Raw genomic sequence first — 24782 nt, forward strand, 5'->3', positions numbered from 1 at the left:
AATTGAAAAGCTTCTTGGATATGGTAGTTCCAGAGATGATTCTTGAGTAATAAGTAGGAATTAGTCAAGTTAAGGCTAGGGGTTTGCTTTCAGGAGATACTGAGGATATTTTTGATCCAAATAATGTATACATTGTTCTTATGTTTCCAGGCTCTTATGTTTCCAGGCTCTAACATATATGGTAGAATTATAAGATTTATTTATTTAAAATATTTATATTTTACCTACTTTCCAAAATTGCTTACATCGATGAGGGTGGTGATGATGATGGTGATGATGATGATGATGTGTGTGTATATTTATATGCACTAAGAATATCTGAATGAAAATTAAATACCATAGAGTGAGAAAGGAGGATGGAAGTAAAATTTTATTTATTTATTTTTTTATTATTATTATTTTTTAATTTTTTTTCAACGTTTATTTATTTTTGGGACAGAGAGAGACAGAGCATGAACGGGCGAGGGGCAGAGAGAGAGGGAGACACAGAATCGGAAACAGGCTCCAGGCTCTGAGCCATCAGCCCAGAGCCCGACGCAGGGCTCGAACTCATGGACCACGAGATCGTGACCTGGCTGAAGTCGGACGCTCAACCGACTGCGCCACCCAGGTGCCCCTGGAAGTAAAATTTTAAATTTTTTATAATTCAGTACTAAATGTAGCTCTAAATACATGTATGTCAAGGCATAGATTTTATACTTCTGTTTGCCTGATAAAATAAAATGTAATTCATCAGATGAAATAGGCTTTTTCTTGGTACCAGATTCCAAAAGAAAGGTATTGTGTGTATTTAAGAAATGTATTTAAGGGACTGTGAGCAATTCCTTTCTGAAATATTGTTTGTTTCCATTGGCTTTTAGCAACGCGGAGCAGAGATTTCAAACCTGTATTCTTTGGCAAGTGCCTGGAGGGCAGAACCTCTGCTGCTGATTGAAGGGACATCCTAATTCATCAGACACCAGACACACAGGTGGCAAAACTGACATTTCTTGTGAAGGCTGAGGAGCACCAACTGAATACTTCCTTGTTGGGAAAGCCATTCTCACCCCAGTGTGGAACTAGGCTGGGGCACATTTTCCCGATGGAGCAGCTTTGGATCTGTCTCCTTGGTTAAAACCCTGTTCCATGCATAGATCATGGAAGGGATGAGTGGGGCCTGGAAAATGTCAAAGGGCAGTTATTGCCAGTTGGCTGGCCTGAGCATGGAAGAACTGTGCCATAATCCCTATGGACCACTTGGTCTTAAATACTCCTGCCTGTCTACACTGGGAATTAGCTACACAATATACCAAAAAAGAACTAAACTAGCCTCTTGGGTGGAGTTATTTAGTATCTTTAATTTGAACAGTGAAGATGGTATGGGCCAAGTTGTGGTTTTTGATTCCAGCATTATTTTTACTGAGTTATTCTTTTTGATGGTAATTAGATGTCAGATCCAATATTTTTCTTGAGACCATTTCATGTTCACATTAGTAAAAACATGTCTCTAATCCATCTAAAAGCTGCATCAAATTATTTAAACATAGAGAAGGAAAGGGGCTAGAAAATAGTTTCATTTCACAACATTTGGGATTAAAATTGGATCTGTGAGAAAATTACTTCTGTCCTCTCAAATTGGTAGTAATATATTATGAACCAAGGCTTGAAGGGGCAACAGTAATCTACAATCTATGTGAGGATCACACAGTTTGACACATGAGCAATTTCCATCTATAAAATCAGGAGCTTATGATAGAGTTAGCATGATGAATTAGCTTTCTGGGGTTAAGAGGTGGTGGTGGTGGTGGCAGTAGCAGGTGAAACAGAGGACAGACTGAATGTTAGTGGGAGCATTTGCTTGCATATCTTATATGTAAGATAAAAATATTAACATATTTCACTCTTGCAAAACACTTATGTTACAAGGGGCTTTCACATACATCAATGGCTTTTGATGTTCACAGCAGTCTTACAGAATACAGACAGCAATAAGATTATCCTTGCTTTATACACGAAGGAACAGAGATGAAACTCTGAGAAGTGATAAATTCATGATCACGTAGGAAATATGCAGCAAATTTGGGATTGAGACATGGGTTTTCTGACTCCAAATCTAACACTCTTTCACCAAATGTAAACTGCAATCAGAGAAAGCTAATATAGCATTTGGATAAATTTGAAAGTCATTTAATAGAAATTATGTACCTAAATGTTAAATTATCAAATCATTGTGCAATATTCCAAAATCCTAGAATTAGCACAGGTTTTGACTGAACAAAGTGAGGAATGTAATTATTTAAGTGTCTTGCTGTAAAATAAGTATAATTAGAAATTGATCTATTTTGCAATGGTGAAAATATTGTTAAGATGTTCTCAAATCCTTAGAAACAATGAAAGGCTGTAGAGAACAGTTCAGGAATCTTGCTCAATTATGACAGCTGTCCAGTTCTTTCTTCTCCAAAAATCATGGTACCCAATGATGTATTTTCAAGCAATGCATTAACAAGGATGTGATTGCCATAAAAGACATGTAAATAAGTCTCTTTGGTGGCCTTCTAGTTTAGGTTCTCTGTACCTTCCATTCCAACAACTCTGGGAATGCTTTATGATATCATTGAACTTCAACAATCAGCAAAGCTGTGCCCCAAAGGGACAAAGTATGCCCTGTTCCTGAAGACATGTCAAGACATCCCTGTGCAAATGTGTGATGAGTTGACAGAACAAAACCTCCGCCTTATTACCAGAGCCTCCCCCTCCCTTCTTCAGACTTCACTAGTATATTATCTGTGTTCTCAACTGGTGTCAAAAGACCCAGAGCTTTTTTATTTGTCTCTCTGGATTGTTGATTCACTCTCAGCATCAGAGAAGGACTTTCTCCCTTGCTCTTCCCTGTTCATCCTCCTTACTCCTGCTAAGAAGAGCTGTCACTATTTCAATAACTAAAAGCAACAGATCATTATATACTTTAATCCATAAATAAACATTTCTTCCTTTGAACTTTATTAAATTTAGATGTGTTTTATTTTGAAACAATCTGGCATCCCTATCATTTAGACATATAAAACTGGCAATTAATTTTGGTCTTTAGGAGTACTGGTGGTCTAGAAACAGTGAGTTTATGCCAACAAAAGCAAATGAAAACCTCAAACATGTAGACATAATGCTCAAATAAGAAAATCACAAAGTGTTATGCTCAGTAGCTATGCAACTTGTTCCTGATGGTGTCCATCAAAATTCTTGGCTTATTTAAAGAATTTTGAAGATGAGAATTCTATTTTCTGAAACATTATTCATCTGAATAAAATAATTATTCAGTGAAACGTAAAAATTAAGTCATATTTTGTCTGATTATGAAAATGTTGAAAATTATATAATGGCAAATATATTCCTATTAATTATAAATACATTAAAGATTTGAATGTTTACTAGATACAAAGCATTGTGCCAGATTCTACAAGGAAGTTTTGACAGTTTTGTCTTCAAAGAGCATACAAACCAGTGAAGGAGAAGACACCAAAACTGTTTAGGATAATAACCAGCCCTCCTAGACACTGAATGACTTCTGAGGCTGGGTCCTAAAAGGCATTGCAGCTTCTGCCTTGGCCTTTGGATTGCTCATACTGGGGGGAGTCAGACTTATGCTGGGAGACTAGCCCACTGGGAAGGCCCTCTGGAAAGAAGTGAGACCTCTGCCAAGAGCCAGCACTAACTTGCCAGCCAGGTGAGTGAGCCGTGTCAGAAGTGGATCCTCCAGCCCTAGGAGACTGAAGATCCCTGTGACTCTGGTCAACACCTGCTGTAACTTCAGAGAAGACCTTGAGCCAGAAGGACTAGATGAGTTGCTCCTGAATTCCTGACCCATAGAAACTGTGAGAGGCAATTAGTGATTATTTTCATTCTCAGCAAGCAGTTTTTGGGGGTGATTTGTTACTCAACAACAATACTGAGCCTCTAGCATGTGCCAGGTGCTGCTCTGGGGGTCAAATGCTAATCAAGATGAACAATGTCTGTCATACTCCCAGCTTATAATTTATCAAGGATATAATCAAAGAATAAACATGAGAGAGGCTCTGTAAAGATGGCTGAGTAGGAAGCACCATGAATCTGTCCCCTGACTTAGTGACTGCACTGGCAGAATCTGATGTAACCATTTTGGAACTCTGGAGTCTGTTGAAGGCTTACAACTTCCAGGGGAGTACTTGGTGGGTAAATTGAAGTTAATTTAGATAAATTTTAGCTTTTAGCACAGTAGCAGCTACCCATCACTCACCCCTAGCCACACAGCAGGCAACTGTGCATGTGTTCCTAGAGAAACTTGCACACAGCTTATGAGAGCCAGGGTGGAAAAAAACAAAAATCCTCCAAATATCAGTGATCTGTACTCTGATCACTAATTGCTGCTTCTAATTACAGAGGTGCAGACAAAGAGGCTGGCAGCCATTGTTATTGCACCTTCCCCTCACCCCCACCATTGTTGCAAGCCCTCCCTCTCTGGCTGAAGTGAGTTCCAGGGGGATTTAAAGAGCTGGTCATTTTCTCTTTCCCTTTAATTTTTTTGCTTTTTCCCCTTTTAGAAGCATGACATTAAAGACTAGGAAATTAAAAAAACCAAAACAACTGTATACAAGGGAAAAATTAGAAAGCCCAGGGAAAGTCTCAGAAAAGACTTGAGAAAATCTTAAATTTACACCTCAGGCTGATCTTCAGCACAGAGACAACATGAAACAATAAAGCAAAAAGAAAAACAATAAAGAAACCCAGCAAACTCCAAGGGAAGAGGAGAATCTGATTTCCAGAGTTACCACATTATTAGATTCAAATGTCTAGTGTTCAACAAAAAAATCACAAGGCATACAAAGAAACCAGAAAGTATGGTCCATTCAAAGGAAAAAAATATATCAACAGAAAATGTCCCTGAAAGACTTAATGGCAGATACACTAGACACTAGTATACACTAGACAAAGACTTTATTAATTAATTTATTTTTATTTAAATTTATATGAACACATGGTGGAGTATTGGTTTCAGGAGTAGAATTTAGTGATTCATTGCTTACATATAACATCCAGTGCTCATCCCAGTAAGTGCCCTCCTTAATGCCCATCATCCAATTAGCCCATTCTCCCACTCACCTCCCCTCCAGCAACCCTTAGTTTGTTCTTTATATTTAAGAGTCCCCTATGGTTTGCCTCCTTCTCTGTTTTTATCTTATTTTTTCATTCCCTTCCCCTATGTTCATCTGCTTTGTTTCTTAAATTCCACATATGAGTGAAATCATATGATATTTATCTTTCTCTGATTGACTTATTTCACTTAGCATACTACAGTCCAGTTCCATCCATGTTGTTGCAAATGGCAAAATTTCATTCTTTTTGATCACTGAAGAATATTCCATTGTATATATATCCCACATCTTCTTTATCCATTCATCACTTGATGTATATTTGGACTTTTTCCATAATTTGGCCATTGTTGATAGTGCTGCTATAAATATTGGGATGCATGTGTCCCTTAAAACCAGCATTTTTGTATCCTTTGGGTAAATGCCTACTAGTGCAATTGCCGGGTGATAAGGTAGTTCTATTTTTAACTTTTGGAGGAAGCTCCATACTGTTTTCTAGAGTGCCTGCACCAGTTTGCATTTCCACCAACAGTGTAAGAGGGTTCCCCTTTATATGCATCCTCACCAACATCTGTTGTTTCTTGTGTTGTTTATTTTAGCCATTCTGACAAGTGTGAGATGATATCTCATTTTGGTTTTGATTTCTATTTCCATGATGATGAGTGATGTTGAGCATCTTTTCATGTGTCTGTTAGCTATCTGGATAACTAGACAAAGATTTGAAACAACTATCTTCAAAGTGCTCACAGTATTAGAAGATGTGTAGGAAGCCAGGAAAATAATATGTGGCTAGAATGGAAATATTAATGAACAGATAGAAAACATAAAATAAAAGAATTCTGGAGGTGAAAAGTAAAAAAAAAAAAAACTGAAATCAAAATTTTACTAGAGGCATTCAAAGGCAAATTTGAGCAGGCAAAAGAAAGAACCAGTGAACTTAAGAAAAAACAATCAAAATTACTGACTCTGAAGACCAGAAAGAAAAAAGGTTGATGAAAAGTGAACAGAACATCAGAGACCTGTGGGACTCCATTCAACAGACAAACATCATGGTTGTATTGTTGTGTGCATCATTCTGGAAGTCTCAGAGACAGAGGAGAGAGAAAAGGACAGATAGAATATTTGGAGAAATAATGGATGAAAATTTCCCAAATTTGATGAAAGATATAGAGATCCAAGAAGCTCAGTGAACTCCAGGTAAGATGAAGTTAAAGAAACCCACATTACAACCAAGATTTCAAAAGCAAAAGCAGAAAACAGCAAGAAGGAAATATTGTCACATACGAGGAATCCATAATAAGATTTCTCATCAGAAACTTTGGAGGTCAGAAGACAGTAAAATGATATACTCAAAGTTCTAAAAGAAAAAAGAAACTGTGGACCAAAAATCCTATATCTAGCAAAACTACCCTTCAAAAGTGTAAGAAATTCAAGACATCCCCAGAAAAACAAAGTTGAGAGTATTTGTGATCACTAGAGTTGTCCTGAAAAAAATGATCAAGGAGGTCCTATAAGGTGAATGGAAGGATATATACAGTAACTTGAAGCCATATGGAGAAATAAAGACCTCAATAAAGGTAAATACATAGATGATTATAAAAACTAGTGTTATTATAACAATAGTTTATAACTACTTTTCATTTTCTACATGATTTAAGAGACTAATAAACTTAAAGAAAAAAAACAGTTATTAGTATAAAATCCAGGATTACTATAAGTTTGGTGTGTAACTCCTAATCTTGTTTTCTACATAATGTAAGAGGCTAATGCATTTAGAAGACTTATTAGCTTATGTTTTTAGGCACATGATGCATAAAGATGTAATTCTGGGACATCAACAACTGTAAGGAGTGGAGACAGAAAGAAAGAAGCAGAGGTTTTGCATGTTATTGAAGTTAGACAGTTCTAAAATTAAATTAGATCCTTATAACTTCAGGATGTTAAATGTAATACCCATGGTAACTACAAAGAAAACAGCTATAGAATATACACAAAAGGAAATGAGAAAGGAATTTAAAAATCTGACTATAAAAAATAAAAAATACAGAAGACAGTAATGCAGGGAATGAGGGACAAAAAAAGCTTTAAGGTATATACAAAATGAAAACAATGGCTGAAGTAAGCTACTTATCAGTAACTACTGAAATATAAATATATTAAATACTCTTATCAAAAGGCAAAGACTGGCAGAATGGATAAAAATATGTGATCCAACTATATGCTGTCTACATGAGACTCACTCAAGATCCAAAGACATAAACAGTTTGAAAGTAAAAGGATGGAAAAAGATAATCTATGAAAATAGTAAGCAAAAGAGAGCAGAATAAAATAGGCTTTAAATACAAAAAAGATTACAAGAGACAAAGTAGGGTGTTAATACATTAATAAAAGATTCAATACAGCAAGACAATATAACAATTATAAACATTATGCACTTAATGACAGAGTATAAAAATATCTGAAGCAAAATCTGACAGGATTGAGGGGAGGAATATAGTTCTATAATAATAGTTGGTGATATCAATATCCGACTCAATAATGGATAGAGCAATTAGACAGATGAAAACTAAGGAAATGGAGAACCTAAAAAACACAATAAACCAACTAAATATAACAGATATATACAGAACATGCTACCCCAAAACAAAAGAATTAACATTCTTCTCAGGTGTACATGGGGCATTTTCGAGGCTGATAATATGTTAGGCCATAATTAAGTCTCAGTAGATTTACGAAGATAGATATATACTGTGGAAATAAGCAACACATTTTTTTTCCCCTGAGGTAACAACTTTTATTTTTATTTATTTATTTATTTATTTATTTATTTATTTATTTATTTTTTTAATATATGAAATTTATTGTCAAATTGGTTTCCATACAACACCCAGTGCTCATCCCAAAAGGTGCCCTCCTCAATACCCATCACCCACCCTCCCCTCCCTCCCACCCCCCGTCAACCCTCAGTTTGTTCTCAGTTTTTAAGAGTCTCTTATGCTTTGGCTCTCTCCCACTCTAACCTCTTTTTTTTTTTTTTTCCTTCCCCTCCCCCATGGGTTTCTGTTAAGTTTCTCAGGATCCACATAAGAGTGAAAACATATGGTATCTGTCTTTCTCTGTATGGCTTATTTCACTTAGCATCACGCTCTCCAGTTCCATCCACGTTGCTACAAAGGGCCATATTTCGTTCTTTCTCATTGCCATGTAGTACTCCATTGTGTATGTAAACCACAATTTCTTTATCCATTCATCAGTTGATGGACATTTAGGCTCTTTCCATAATTTGGCTATTGTTGAGAGTGCTGCTATAAACATTGGGGTACAAGTGCCCCTATGCATCAGTACACCTGTATCCCTTGGGTAAATTCCTAGCAGTGCTATAATAAGCAACACATTTTTAAACAACCAATGGATAAAATAAAAATAAGGGAAATTAAATAATAGAGATGGAATGAAAACAAAAAACACAACATACCAAAACTTATGCGACACAGCAAAAGCAGTGCCAAGGAGCGAAATTTATAGCTGTAAACACTTGCATTAAAAAGCAAGAAAGGGGCACCTGGGTGGCTCAGTTGGTTGAGTGTCTGACTTTGGTTTGGGTCATGATCTCATGGTTTGTGAATTTGAGTCCCACCTTGGGCTCTCTGCTGTCAGCGTGGACCCTGCTTCAGATCCTCTCTCCTCCTCTCTCTCTGCACCTCCTTTGCTCACATTGTGTCTGTCTGAAAAATAAATAAACATTAAAAAAGAAACAAGAACGATCTCTGGGGTGTCTGGGTGGTTCAGTCAGTGAGGGGTCCAAATTTGATTTCAGCTCAGGTCATGATCTCACTGTTCATGAGATTGAATCCTGTGTCAGTATCTGTGCTGACAGTGTAAAACCTGCTTGAGATTCTCTCTCCCTCTCTCTGTCCTTATCCTACTTGTGCACATGTGCTCTCTCAAAACAAACAAACAAACAAACAAACAAACAAACATTAAAAAAAGGAAGATCTCAAATCAACACTCTAACTTTATAACTTAAGGAACTAGAAAATGAAGAACAAACTAAACCCAAAGCTAGAAGAAGAAAGAAAATGATAAAGATTAGAGCAGAGATAAACAAAATAGAGAATAGAAAACAACAGAGAAAATCAATGAAACCAAAAGTTGGTTCTTTGAAAAGACCAACAAAATTGACAAATACTTGGCTAGATGGACTAAGAAAAAAAGAAGACTCAAATTACTAAAATTGGAAATGAAAGTGGGACTTTCGTACTGATTCTACAGATATAAAAATGATTATAGGAAACTATAATGAGCAATTGTATGATAATCTAGTTGAAAGGGCAAATTCCTAGAAACACAAAACTTACCCAGACTATATCACAAAGAAATAGGAAATCTGAATAGACCTATAACTAGTGAAGAGATTGAATTAGTAATAAAAAATCTCCCAACAAAGATAGCCATGGATCTAATGGCTTCACTGGTGAATTCTATCAAACATTTAAAGAACTAATACCAGCCCTTTTCAAACTTTTCCAAAATTTAGAGGAAGAAATAACTTTCTAACTCATTCTGTGAAGCCAGCATTGGCCTGTTATCAAACCAGAGATGCTACAAAAAGAAAACTACAGACCATGTCCTTTATGAACATTGATGTAAAAATTTTCAACAAAATACTAGTAAACAGAATTCAGCAGCATATTAAAAAGATTATATACCAAGAGAAATACTGTATGATTGCACTTCCATGAGGTACTCAGAATAGTCAAAATCATAATGACAGAGTATAATCCTGGTTGACAAGGGCTGGTTGGGGAGGGGAGAATGGAGAATGAGTGCTTAATGGGGACAGAGTTTAAATTTTATGAAATGAAAAGAGTTATGGGTTGGATGGTGGTGATGGTTGCATAACAATATGAATGTATCTAATAACCAGTGAACTGTGCACTTAGAAATGGGGACAATGGTAAATTTTATGTTGTGTATATTTTACCACAATTAAAAAAGCAAAAAAAAAAAAAAAGAATAAGTATGATGGAACCATATGTAATATTTTGACCAAAAATTAAGACTAAATATGAGACATTTCAAGTGAATTGTAGTTTACAAGGGATAGGAGTCAAGAGAAGATGAAGGTAACTGCCTGACTTGGTGAGGAGGAGAAGAAATCTTGAGAAGAGGTGGGGTTGGCTGGACTAGGAAGGAAAGGGGCGAATGATGTGGATAGGCAGAGTGTAGGAGGAAGGTACTCCAGGAACAGAAGAAAAGCAGAGGCAGCAAGGTGGGAACCCATGCCTAGGATGTGGTGAGTGAATCAATGGAGGCAAAATGGAGAATGAGGGGAAGATGTATCAGGCCTCATAAGAGAGACTTGGTTGCCTAGCCGAGAAGGTCAGATCTGATCCCCAAGGCAACAAAATCATTGGAGATTTTTGATTTAGTACATGGCAGTGTAAGATTTTTTAATTGGCTATTTATAAGAGTATTTTTAAGAGTGTTAATCACCTGGTATATGTCTGCTACTATGCAGGGAATTTATGGGGACCAAATTAATAACAAACCATCTTTTCCTTCAGGGAATGTATGATCTCATTGAGGATAGAAAATATGCATGCACGTGTGACAGAAGTCATTGTGACAATAAGGCAGCAATACTCATTTAGAGGATCAGTGTAGTCAATAATGATAGCAAAAGCTTATATTGTGCTTACTGTGAGCTAAGGACTATTTGAAGGGTTGGCATATATTAATTCAATTAATACAACACCTGCATGAAGTAGGCAACATTAGTATCCCTATTTTACAGATGAGAAAACAGAGACATGGATAATTTAAGTACCACTCTGCTGTCCTACCCCTCCCAGCCATATCAGAACAGTAAATAGATGAAGGGTTTCAATCTAGAAGCTACTAAAGGCTACCCTATCATGCCTTAAAAGAAGTAAGCTAGATTTACTGAGGCCTGGATTCTACTAACGCTTTCAATCCTCATTAATTTGTTTATGTTGTAGTCAGGGTAAATTGTTATTTGTTACCCAGTTTGGGGGTGTAGACTAGTATCAACATTACTGAACTCTTGTTTCACTGCATGGTGAGGGTGAAATGCTACAGTAATTGTGTTGGAATACATTAGAAGTTGACTTAAGCCTAGGCTACTTCTTTTAGTTACATATGGCACACCTATATTTCTATAATTAATTAAAAACAACAACAACAACCTAAGTATTGAGTTGGCTGTTACAATGTAACAGGTTTTATATGTAGAATACACATGATGTGTCGAAGTGCAGACCCAGGAGTCAGAGCTCTGAGTTCTTGCCACAGTTCTGATTTTTTTTTTTTTTTTTGATTGTGTGATCCTGGGAAAGTCGCCTTTCTGACCCTGCTTCTGCATGGCAGAGCTCACATTACCTGCTGTCCTTCGTTCCCAGATGACTGAATAAGATAATGATGTGGAAGCTTTAAGGAAACCAAGAACCTGGGCTTGACACTTAATTCCCTGTAAAAAGGATCCTCTGTGAAAAGGAGAGAATACCTTTTTCACAGGGTTGTTTGGAGGATTCTATAGACATTATGTGTGAAACACAGTGTGCTAAATAAACATTAGCTACACACAGACCATCAAATATTATACAAATGTAAGGTAGTATTATTTTTATTTTTCTTGGTTGTATCTCACAATTTTCTGAAGAACACCAAAATTTCCAGGCTGAACTGGGAAAGCTCTGGAATACCACAGTATGGCTTGTCTAGTGTTTTCTTTCCACCAACTTGTTTTGAAAGCAGAAGTACTGGAAATATTGCATAAAAACCCAGGCTGGCTAGATTTCAAGTCCTATTTCTAGACCAGAGTGGTTTGGATTGGTTTGAATAAGATTCTGAACATTTGGATGTGGAGACAGAACCTAACCTCAGAAAACTGAGAAATGACAAACAAACTGAAAATTTTCAAATTATGGGATGGTTTAGGGGCTATGGGCAAATGTCCATTAGCAACTAGGATGCAATTATCAAGCTTGTTTTTAGACCATGTCCAAAGAGCCAGTTTTTGTTTTCAGTTGCTCTCTTCTGAAGTGAAATTCTTGCTTGCCTAGGCTCTGGCAGCAGTAGCAATTAGAAGTACAACTTATTTTGGTCAGTTTTCTGTTAAAAGTTTGCTTGAAAGTTATAATGTTGGTAATAACTAATTGGTGCTCACTTTATAGTTTTATATGTTATTCTTATGTATTATTATATACAACTTTAATATTTAATATTATTCTTATAGATTAATAATGAATAATTATAATGCATAATTATACTAATTACACGTAATTATTATATGAATTAATAATTATCATAGAATAATTATAATTACCTTGTAAAACTTTCATTGAGTTCTTTTCATATATCAGACCATGTTGAACGCTGAGGATAGAGGTGAACATGGCATAGGCCCTGGGCTTAGGGAGTTTGTCCCTTGTCAGGGGAGGCAGACAAGTTGGCAGCCAGTTGTGTTATAGTGTGATGTGTGTGGTCTAGTGGCCACTGAGTACTGCCCCCATGATGAGGGAGGGCTTTTATTTAACATCAGTGATGCTAACATCAGTGTAACATCAGTGATGCATGTTCAGTGCATGTTCTCCATGCTATTACCAATTCTTGAAATGTAACTCTTGTTTGTATTTTACAGATGGGGAAACTGAGGCTCAGAGAACTATGTGGCAAAACTGGCATGTGAATCCAGGTGTGTCTGTCTACACCTTTTCCCACTTACCATGTTTCAAATGTGTTCCTGTATATCCGTGGCTTCCTTTTTATCTGGAAACCAAGAAAAAGCTGGTCTGCTCACTTGGAAGACCCATAAAAGGCTTGGAAAGGGGTATCGATTCCTCTTGCATGAAGTGGTGCACTTGGGGGGACAAAGGGGAAAAAGCAGGAAGAGTTTCCATTTATTCCTGCCAAGAGAAATGCTGGTTTCTACAGCTGCTGCTGTGTATGCAGGAGGGACAGCTGGAGCATCGGTGGCCACCTCTGTCCTGCTCAGAGAGCTCACAGGAGAGTAACATGTTACATGGTGCCATGAATTTTTAATGACTTGGGCTTGAAAAGTAGTTTCAGAAGGTGAGCAAAATAGTAAGTTAATTGAGCACTGCTGCTCAGCCTTCCTCTCCCAGTGTAGTTTTCAAGGAAATATGGCTGAAATATCAGCTGTCAGATGATGAATATTTTAAAGAAAATTCTATTATGCACCCAAGGTTCACTCAGCTCGGTAATGAGAGTAATGAGGACAGTTACCTTTAGGGAAAGGAAGTGAGATCACTCTTGCCACTTACTGGGGGCTGGTTTGACAGGCATCTGCTCTGAGCATGGGGCTATGTCTGGGGAAATCACAGCTGCTTGTCGTAACCTCACCCGGTAGGAAAAACTCCACCTTACAATGGTTTGGAGCTCTATCTGTGGCAGAGAGCTGGCTGCAAACTATTTTTATTCCCTTGGCTGATCATTGAGGTAGAATCCATCACCTGATGAATATTCAATGGATGAAGTTAAAAAAAAAAAAAAAGAACATCTCTGCTCTCCTGCAAAGCCCTCTGTGGCCCAAACAGAAAGAAATCACAAAGGCAAGAGAGGAAAAGCCGGGAACATCCCCTTCTTCCTCAATATGAATGCTCTCCACAGACACCAGAAAAGGTATGACCTTGGGAAAGGCAAAGGAAAAAGAATAAGTTTTCAAATTACTTCAGAGACATAGCCAGAGAGAAAAGAATATAGCCTTGAAATTAAGAGAATATGAAAAGTGAGCCGAGCGTATCCCAATTACTTTTGCTACCTCTGATCGAATATAAGCTGTTTGGTTTTTTCCTTGACTTTGGAATGGAGGTTTGGGCTCCAAAGGGTGAAAAGGCACCACTTTATGCTGCTACAAGGAACATAGCTCTGATGGGGCTGCACTGCCTGCAGTTTCTAAATAGAACCCACCACACTTTTACAAAGGAAAAAAAATAGAAAATAATTCTTTCTCCAAAGGCTGTGTTATGAAGTCAGTTTTGCTAGTTGTGCAACTATTACTTGCTGAGCCAGAATGGAAATAGTTGGTATTTTTGCCCATGCTGTTCCAGCAGGATTTGATGAATGTTGTGCCTGTGGTGACTCTAACCTATCTCAGACAGGAGGGTAGTTTAGGCATCAGCTGTTTCTCTCATCATCCTGCCTGTGCTCCTTCCCTGCTCCCCACTATGGGAGCTCATCAACCATGTCATGTTCATGGTGCATGCTTCCCTGGGTGTTCCCAAACCATCCCCTGTTGTCCTTGCAGTACCTACACTTCTGAGTTACTAGCCAGTGATGGTTTGCTTGTTGTGAGAACATCATGAAAAGAAACTGAGAAGTCAGACACTCACTGTAGGACATTGTTGTTTTTAATTACTAAAAAAATTTTAATTTCAGTATAGTTAACATACAGTGTTATATTAGTTTCAAGTGTACAATACAGTGACTCAACAATTCTAGAACATTCTTCATAATAACAATTAACACAGGTACTGTGCTGTCTAGATACCTGGTACTTATTAGGCATAGTACAGCTTGTTTCTCTGCAACCCAATGGCATATATATCATTTTCTTAATTTTACAAATAAGGATAAATGGGGCTCAAAGAGCTTAAGTGGTATGACCAAAATCATACAGTTTAAAATGGAGCAGCTAGGGGTGCCTGGGTGGCCCAGTCAGTTCAGCATCCGACTTCGGCTCAGGTCATGATCTATGGTTTGTGAGTTTGATCTCCATGTTGGGCTCTGTGCTGACAGCTCAGAGCCTGGAGCCTGCTTCGGAATCTGTGTCTCCCTCTCTCTCTGTTCCTTCCCCGCTCGCACTCTGTCTCACTCTCTCCCCCAAAAATAAAGATTAAAATTTTTTTTAATGGAGCAGTTGGGGTAACCCAGATGAGTATAACCCCACAATCTGTGCTTCCCTTTTTCTCTCTCTGGAAGAACATGGGATAGAAAAAGGTAGACTGGTTTTGGGGCTGGGGGACTCTTGCCAGGACCCTGTCAACCTTCCCTGAGCAGTTGGGGAGGTTAGAGGAAGTCCATTCTATTCTGCCTCTTCTTTGTTGCTTCCTTGTCTTGGGTGGTCATAACCTGGCTGCAGACAACTATTTGAGGAACCTCAGGTGGCCAAGCACACACAAGGAACAGGAAAGGGGTAGTGTATGAGTAAGTCAAGCTGAAATCCATGCCCACCCAGAAACAGGGTTGCAGTGGAGATGGCCAGGAGACTTGGGCAGGTCCTGGCACATAAAAGCTGGAGCAGGAATGCTGGATGGTGGAAAAAATGCACGCATTTGGTTCCAAACTTTAAGTATGTCAATTTAAAAATAGGAACAGAGATGTTTAGTTTTCACCTAAAATAATACAGTTTTTCCAGCCCTGTAAAAAATTCTGGGTTTGTGATGCAGTGAAATAATGCCTAATGGAAGGGGTGAGTAACTCAATTGTGGAGAGCAAAGCAGACTTTTTTGCCATTATGATCCTACCCTACCCAGTATCTGCTGGTGCAGCCTCTAAAAAGTGGAGCGTTCTAGGCCATTTTAGTATACTTACTGGTACTTACTGAGTAGCTGCTACATGCAGGCATTTCATGTGTTTCCTTTCCACTTAAGACATAAAATAATCCTTAAAAAAAGTAATTTTTTTAAAACAAAGTTTCCCCCACTTTTACCAGAGGGAACTCAAACTCTAAGATATTGACTGCTTTGCCAAAGACAGCACAGCTAGTAAGCAATGAGACAGAGATTTGAACTCAGACCAGATTGCCAACCCTGAATTTCTGTTAGTTCTGATGTCTTCTCTATGATCAGTGGTGCTGCTGCTTTGTAGCATTCTCTGTCATTTTAACCTATGTGTCAAAGTGGCACCACCACGTCCAACTCATAGGGAAATTCTCCATTGGTTAGATCTGTTTGTACCTTAGGGTTCTCCTTTTATTCTCACATTACCTCACAGAGAGTTCAAGTTCCTATACCCATTCAGGGGACTGACATATGTTAGTCGTCCACAGGTGATTGGGGCTTCCGAGCCTAAAGATAATTTTTCCTTTGGGCTCCTCTACCATGTTTCCTGTTCTTATGCCAGAAGGCTTTCATCAGTGTCACCTGGGGACTCCATGGTTCCCCTTGAGTCCTTACTCCTCACCCCCAGCCATGTCTTATCTAGTCCTGGAGGGGACATCTGGTTCTGCAGACATGATGCAGAGGATATTGCCTCAAACTTAGGTAACATTTTCCCCCTAATCTCATGGGTTGGGGAAGAGAAAACAGCCCTCAGGAACCAATGAAAGGAGAGAGAAGGGGAGAACAAGCAGACTGCTACTTCCAGATAACCTGCCTTGGAACTGACCTAAGCTAACTTAGTCATTCTCCGGTCAGAGGCCTAGCCAAGTATTGTTGAGCCTGAAATGTATTCAATAGGTGACCCTTGTTAAGATAAAGACTACAAAACTGTGGCCAGCAAATTGGATACAGAGCCTGAGAAGAGGCCCGTACAATGAAGCTTGAAGCCTTGAAGCTGAAGTGTCATTAGCTTCACAGAAGATCTGCCTCTCTGCAGTTTTTAGCTTAAATTTGGTAAAGAGCCACTGAGATGAGATGTTGGAGGTGGTAAGGGATGGCTACTCCCTCATACACTCTCTATCAGGTTATAATGAACTGACACTTATATACAGACATTTATTAGTCAAATATTCACTCCAAGTAGGCACAAAGCAGTTTATAAAACCTGTTCTTGCAGTGAAGACCCAGCCTCTGGCCTTTTAGTGGTTCCCACCACAAAGGGTATGTCAAGGCAAGCCCAACAGCACTCTTGAGGTAGAGTCTGTGTCTTCTAGTCAGTACCAAGCACTTGACTGCACCTTGTACTGACCTGTGCTAGACTTTGGGTGTATTCCTTAGGGGAACTCCCTACAGGCCCTGTGCCTGGCTCTGACCACTTCACGCAAGAAGGGCAGTGTTCCTAAACAATTTTAGTGAATCCGTGTACCCTGGATACTGTTAATATCACCAGTGAAAGACAATTTCTAATATTTATCATGCTACTTACAAGTCATTACTTTGACCACAAAACCCATTTTTGGGTTTGATACCCAGTATGCTCATTCACAAAATGTTAGTTCTTAACAAATATTTAAAAATTTGTTTATTATTATTTAAATTGTGATAAAAAGCACATAACATAAAATTTACCATCTTAACCAGTTTATAGCTCAGTGTCAATAATACATTCACATTGTTGTATAATTGCCATCAACGTCTATCTCCCAGACTCTTCATCTTACAAAACTGAAACTCTGAACCCATTAAATACAATGCACCCTCCCCACCTTCCCTAGCTCCTAGTAATCATCATTCTATTTTCTGTCCTTATGTATTTGACTACTCTAAGTATCTTATATGAGTGGAATCATATACTATTTGTCATTTTGTGACTGTTTTATTTCACTTAGTATATCCTCTAGGTCTATTTATGTTGTAGCAGGGGTAGAATTTTTTTTCCTTATTAAGTTCAAATAATATTCCACTGTGTGTATACACCACATTTTGTTTATGTATTTGTCTTTCAGTGGCCACTTGGGCTGCTTCTACCTTTTGGATGTTGTGAATAATGTTGAACATGGGTGTACAAATATCACTTCATGACCCTACTTTCATTCTTTTGGGTATATACTCAGAAGTAGGATTGCTGGATCCTATGGTGACTCTATTTTTAATTTTCTGAGGAATTGCCATACTGCTCTGCAAAATGTCAGTTTTCAATGGAAATAATGATGACGGGAGAACTCATTGTGTGGCCCTTTGTGGCACTGTGCTGCCGACCTTCTCTGGGCTGGGCCTTCTAACGAGCACAAAGGAACTGACCATTCCCACAATGGAAGTATAAACTCGCTGCCTTTTACATAGCAACACAGTGATTATACTGAAATGTTGCAGCTGGTAACTCACAGACACATGACATTCTGTGTTTCCAAACAGAATGGGAAGCCCTTTGATGATAAAAATCAGGTCTAGTATTTATTTCTTCCTTTGCCTTATGATAGTTACTCATTTAAAAGAGGTGGGGAAGTAAGAAAGAGCACTGACCTGGAGATGAAAAACCCATCTGCTTTCCCAGTTCTAGTAGTTGAGTCTTTTCTTTCTCTAGTAAGGGAATCTCGGGCAAACCCACCATCCTTCATCCTTGAAATGCAAAAGTTCCATAATAACACAACTGAAAGCATGTGCATTTCTCTTATACAAGGATATTGTTATTTACTGGCCAGTGGTTTTCCCAGGGAGGAGAAGATAGGACTTCTTGATCATGATTTGCATCCAGATAATGCTGTCTCCCAGGCACCTGAGATTCCTCCAAGTGAGGCTAAGTGGAGGACAGCCTCTTCCTAAGGCATTTTGAGGCAGATGTCACATGCTTTGTTCTTCTTTTTTCAAGTCTGATCCAGCACTTGGGGGTGGGGAGGAAGGAGAGGGGAAGAAAGCAGGAGGTGGCAGGAGGTAGGTGGAGTCTTCTTTTCTCTTTCGATTTTGAGATGACTGATCAAACTGCCACCCAAGCCTATTTCTACCACTTAGCACTTAACTGCTTCATCTTACCTACCAATTAATGGTTCTAATCAGTGACTTAAGCTTGTATCAGATCAAATGACAAAAACCTGAGTTTTGGGCTCTTGCTTGGCAGGCTGTAGGCTCACATTGAGGTCTGCTTGCAGGGACTTTGAATGGAATTTATCTGGAGAGAAAAAATAAGACATCTCCTCTTTGTTTTTAATTAATGCAGTCACCAGTTTTTCATCCCAAAGTGTCACACACAGAAAATCAAAGAAGCCCTTGTATAAATAATAAGAAAAAAGGTTCTGTCTATTAGTAATGGAAAGCATTTTCAAGGAGAGCTTGATAGAGCTCTGATAGGCTTGGCACTTCCTTCAGGTAAAATCTCTCAAAAATCATAACATAAATTATACATTTGTTCAAGTCTTTTTATGATAGAATATTAAGAGTCTCATTTTAATAGTGTCTTAAGGAAAAAGAAAAAATATATAAGAACCTCTTATCTAGGTCATAACATGAATCCTGATTCAACTAAAATGTGAAAAACTTTTAGCTTTTTTTTTATTATTATTGGCTTTTGTTTTAGTTTAGTTAGAGGCTTGAAAAGGATTCTGTGAAAAAGATTATTCTAGGGATTTGTTTTTGTTCTCTCACCAGTTTCTCTGGAAAACTTGATCAGGAAGGAGTAAAGGATGATTTTGTTTCATTTGACCTGTCAGATCTGAATCCTCAGTTGGAGACAGAATGGAATTGCTGAATATCCTCCAGCAGTTTGCCATATTGAGTATTAACTGTCAGTCATGGGATGGAGAGCTATGAGCTCAGTCCCCTTTGGGGCTGGTTTGTTTCCTTTGGGTTTGTTGTGTTAAACCTACTGAAATGTGCTAGCTGGAGCACGCCATTTAACTCCTGTTGTCTCTGTGAAATGTATCTCTAGGACTTGCCAAGAGAACACAAGCTGATATTCACTTCAGTAAGCAGAATTGCCTGAGTGCTAGTTGCTATTTACATTTTCATTCTTCCAGAAGAGGTTTCTCTAGATACTCCCCATCCCAGTGCCCCAATCCATCGAGTTTCTCACCTGTGACTCCTCTCTTGCTTTAGAAGATTCCAGAATAGATTTGATGCAAAGAGGGTAGGACGACAGGCAGTCAGGACACAAACCCACTGGGATACATTCTTTTCTTGCACTGTTGTCTTCTGATGTACATTATCCCTCTGCTCATCACAGCCACCATATAAAGTTGGCAGGGAGTTGCTCTCCCAGCTATTACGGGTTGAATGTTTGTGCCTCCCCTCTTCAATTCATATGTTGAGCCCCCCCCACCCCCAACTTTGATGGTATTAGAAGGTGAAGCCTTTGGAAGGTAATTGGAGCCTTTGGAGGTCATAAGGGGGGAGGATTAGTGTCCTTATAAAAATCACAAGACAGCTTTCTTTCCATCTGTGCTCTCCACCATGGGAGAATACAATGAGAAGTCAGCAGTCTGCACCATGGAAGACAGCTCTCATGAGAACCAGATCATTCTGGCACTCCAATCTCAGACTTGCAACCTCTGGAACTGTGAGAAATAAATTTCTGTTGTATATAAGCTAGTATTTTGTTATAGCAGCCTGGGCTAAGACACCAAAGTTGCTGAAGGTCACATGGCCAGCATATGACAAGCCAAACTTTGAATAAAGAGAGATTTTTTGAGTCCTGGTCTAGGATTCCTTTCATGACATGATGTCACCTCTTGGAAATTGGTGTTAGAAGATCTGAGGAACAAATGGCTAATGTGAAATTAAAAGACCCAGGTAGAATGCCCATCTGATCTATTACTACTCCTATGACATGAGCATTTAAACACTCTGAATCCTTGTCCCATTTTCTGTCATGTGGTTCTGCACCAGTCCTTGTGCATAGGCTTGTAAAGATCCTTCCAACTCTCTGAAACACCTTATAAGTCTATTAAAAATCTTTTTTTTTTAATTTTTTTTTTCAACGTTTATTTATTTTTGGGACAGAGAGAGACAGAGCATGAACGGGGGAGGGGCAGAGAGAGAGGGAGACACAGAATCGGAAACAGGCTCCAGGCTCTGAGCCATCAGCCCAGAGCCCGACGCGGGGCTCGAACTCACGGACCGCGAGATCGTGACCTGGCTGAAGTCGGACGCTTAACCGACTGCGCCTCCCAGGCGCCCCAAGTCTATTAAAAATCTTGAAGTCAGCTGCATTTGGCATCTGACAAGTTAATTAATTAGGTCCAAACGATGGGATGGAGAAAGTCTGGGTGTAAGAACTCTGGAAATGCTGTTGCCTTGGTCGTTCTCATTGTAAAAATAACAAAAGAAAAGAACCTTAAAGTGAATTGGAAAACTTCCCAGGTAGTTACTTTATTATAAATGAAGGGGTAGAATAATTAAAGAAAAATCACAACTTCTTTCTTAGAATGTTAATTCACTGACTTACCAACAAATACTTAGTGATTATGCAATATATACCAGTCAACTATTCCAGGGGCAAGCTGCAAGCAGGATGGATGAACTCCTTTATTTTCTGGGTCTTACATTCTAGTGAGGAAACAGAGATAATAAAGAAATAATGCAATAGTACACAAGAAATCATCGATGTTACGATGAAAACAAAATAGTGAGAAGCCAGCAAGAATAACTGGAAGGCTTCTATAAGGTGAGGGAAGGCTTCTGTGAAGAGGTGTTGTCTGCACTTCATCCTGGATGATCAGGAGCCAGCCACACAAGTAATGGGGAAGAGCACGGAGCTGGAGGAGTCAGACAGGCATGCTGATTATCTGGGCCAGTGGAGAGAAACTCTGAAATGAGCATTCTAAAACTGTGGTTCATTCAAAAGTGATAAATGCTTGTCCTTGAATTTATCATTAGAGGTAAACATCCAGAAGGCAGATGCATTCTCACACATGAGACAGCCACACTTATATCTTAGAAGCTCAGATTTGGTCTACAGTTCCTCATCCTGCTTGGAAAGTAAAGGAGGAGTGTGGATGTCTGCAAATACATACTGTTGTGCACCAGGTACAGTCATAGTCCCTGCTGAGTGAAGACTTGTGAGGTATGATTAGGTCAATCAGGCTTACTGAAAGGAGTAAATTATTCTCTGGGTTTTGAAGTTGGGGACAGAGAGAAGCTGAGAAAGTGGTTTGGATTAACCGAGGACCCAAGTTGACTGTAGCAACAAGCAAGCAAAATTTGATGCCAATGAGTTAAGTTTTGCTGATGCAGGAGTTTTTCCAAGGGACTAGAGAAAGGGAAAAGGATATTGGTGGAGGACAGCTGAGGGTAAGCTGAGGCAGTTAGATTTCACGGGATAGGCAGTGGAGAGTCTTGGCAAGTGCCTAGAAATGGATTTGTTGTAGAGGAGTCACCTACACATGTCTATCTCTCTGGAAAATGATGCCTAGAGTGCTTATTCCCTCCCTCTTATCATCATCATGCCATCCATCCCTCCTCCACCAGTCTGCCCAGTCTGGAAGGCTGGGTGCATGCCTCACTTGTCTGGTTAAATATGCTCCTCCTTCCAGATGTAATCAACCCTCCCCTGAGCTCAGAGGTTTATAACATGGAGGTTGCCATGACAACAGCATAGCAGAAATACCCAGAAGAATTTAAACCAGCCATGCCAGAACAAACTAATGTCCATAAATTAGTGGAGATTAGGGACAAACCTCATGTGCAGGTCAGTCTTGAAAGGTAAACAGGAATTCCCATCTGACAGAATACAAAGGATCAGAAGCTCAGCTGGCACTCAGCATATGGTGGACATTGGTCAGGAATTTATTCCTTGTTTGCCTTGTTGATACCTTTACAAAAGTAAAAGTTGCTCTGTGATATTCTTACTTCAAAGCTTTTACTGTCTTCTCATTTCTTCTCATACTGCCCTGCACTTGTATACTCTTCCTCTTTCTTTTTATCAATGTGTTGCCTTGCAATTTTTCCTGGGATGAAATTTAGTCCTACTAAATTTCCATAGCCCCTCAAACCTCATGCAGAGATCAGTAAGAGTTACTGGGCCTTCTAACTCCACCTCTCTATCTGGTCCCCTTTTAGCAAAAATGTAACCAAGCCTCAAACCAAAATTTGGAAAGAAAAAAAATTAGTCTAGCTACAGTTGTCATTTTCCAAATACTTTGCAAATCTTCTCTCTCCTTCTCTGTCATTCATTCATAAAAATAAATGGTTTGCTTTTAAAATTCTTTTGTCTTGGTGGCTCTTTATAGGAGTTTGGAGGATGGTTCTTAAAGGAGTGAAAAGTGGCCTATTTAAATTCCAATTATTTTGCCCTGAAATGGTAGATGATCCATGATTCTTTAGTAAAGGGGAAGTTGCAATTTATGAAGGTTGCTGCATTTTTTAAAGTAGCTGTTCAGGGGCAAATGCATGCCTACGCCATAAGTCTTACTACTAATACTCACTAGTATTATCTAAATGATTGTAATAAAGCAACTTATACTATACAAAATGGCTACCAAAAGGAACATATGCTTGGCTTCTGCTAATTTGAAAGAAAAGTAACATCAAGTGAATTATATTCTTTGTGAAAAGCAAGTAAAGATTTCACGTAAGCATTTTGATCTCAGTTAAATCCCTGATAAAGGCAAAATTATAAAATGGGCTAGTAAACCCCTTACTTCTCCGTCTCAGATTTCAGTGCCAAACCTCCTTTTCTGTGCCAAATGCTCTCATACTGCCTAAATCCTGGGCAGAAAATAAATGATTCTGATTATTTTAGTAAACAGTTGAATGCATATTCTAAGCTAGAATCTGATAAGCCAATGCACCTAGAAGTGAGAATCACTAATACATGTCTATCTCTCTGAGAATGATTTGCCTCCTAAAAACAGTATGGCAGCAATAACAAAAGACAGAAAGACAGCCGTACAGAGAGACAGAAAGAAAAAGATATACTGATATGATCAGTCATTGGAGTATTATTTGCAATAGCAAAAGATTGGAAATGTCTCAAATACCCATCAATCCAGGCAGACCTAGATGAAAACTATGACCTAGCACCAAAATAGAATATTATGTAGCTATAAAAAGGAGTGAGAAATATTTTATATACTGTTAGGAATTAATCTCCAAGATATTTTAAGTGAAGAAGAGTAATTAACTTATCTAAACTTATCTAAAAAGGAGGGATAAGAATACATATATACATATTTGTGTGAGTGTATTCCTTCATCTATCTATCCAAATACATGTTTATATGACAAATATACATATTTATATGTAATAAACCAAAACCTAACAAAATTTTACTCAAGGTGGAAAGACGAAACAGAATGGAGAAGACAGAGAGAAGGTAAATTTCTCTGAATATACTTTCTTTTGTAGCTGCAATTTAGAAGCCATGTAAGTGTGCTATAAAATCAAAAAGTAAACTTAAGTTTAATAAGCAATTCCTAGAAATAAAATAAAAAGAGTACCAAAATGAATTAATAAACCTAATCATATATCAAATTGGTGGCATAACCACACAGAGAATTATTTCAAGTGGCTTTAAACACAATAATTTGTTTATACAGCTCTAGAGAAGTATGCCCTAAGGACAAAACAGCAACAACAAACTGTTGAACAATCTTGACGTGTTTTTAGTAATCATATTTTTAGGAATAATATTGGTGTCGCCAGTCTAAAGCTATTAGCTACTATCAGATAAGGCAATTGCATAATTTTATTACTTTTATTAGAAACTAATCTCAATATTAGAGAAACATGTACAAATATAATATTACAGAGATTAAAACCCTGGAATCATAAATTTTAATTGGCAATGTTTATATAAACTCATGAAATATGTTTTCTTTGGAAAAAAGATATACCCTGGTTAAGTCCTAGATGTAGAAATAATGATCAATTCATCATCGATTATTGCCTGTAAGTGCGGATTGTGGTCTCAAATATGACCTTTCATATCTGAGAACCAGCATTTATTAGATAAATGGCTGATTCCAGGTCAGGGGCAGGAAATAGAAAAGGTGAGCAAGTAAGCAAGTTATTAAAAGTTATTGTCAAAAGGAACTTTGAGGCAATTTGAAGAGGCTACCACTGGTAAAAGATAGGGTAACCTGAGTATTAGTAGCAGCAATGGACT

This window comes from Felis catus, chromosome B4 (assembly GCF_018350175.1).
Source record: "Felis catus isolate Fca126 chromosome B4, F.catus_Fca126_mat1.0, whole genome shotgun sequence".
Classification (NCBI taxonomy): Eukaryota; Metazoa; Chordata; class Mammalia; order Carnivora; family Felidae; genus Felis; species Felis catus.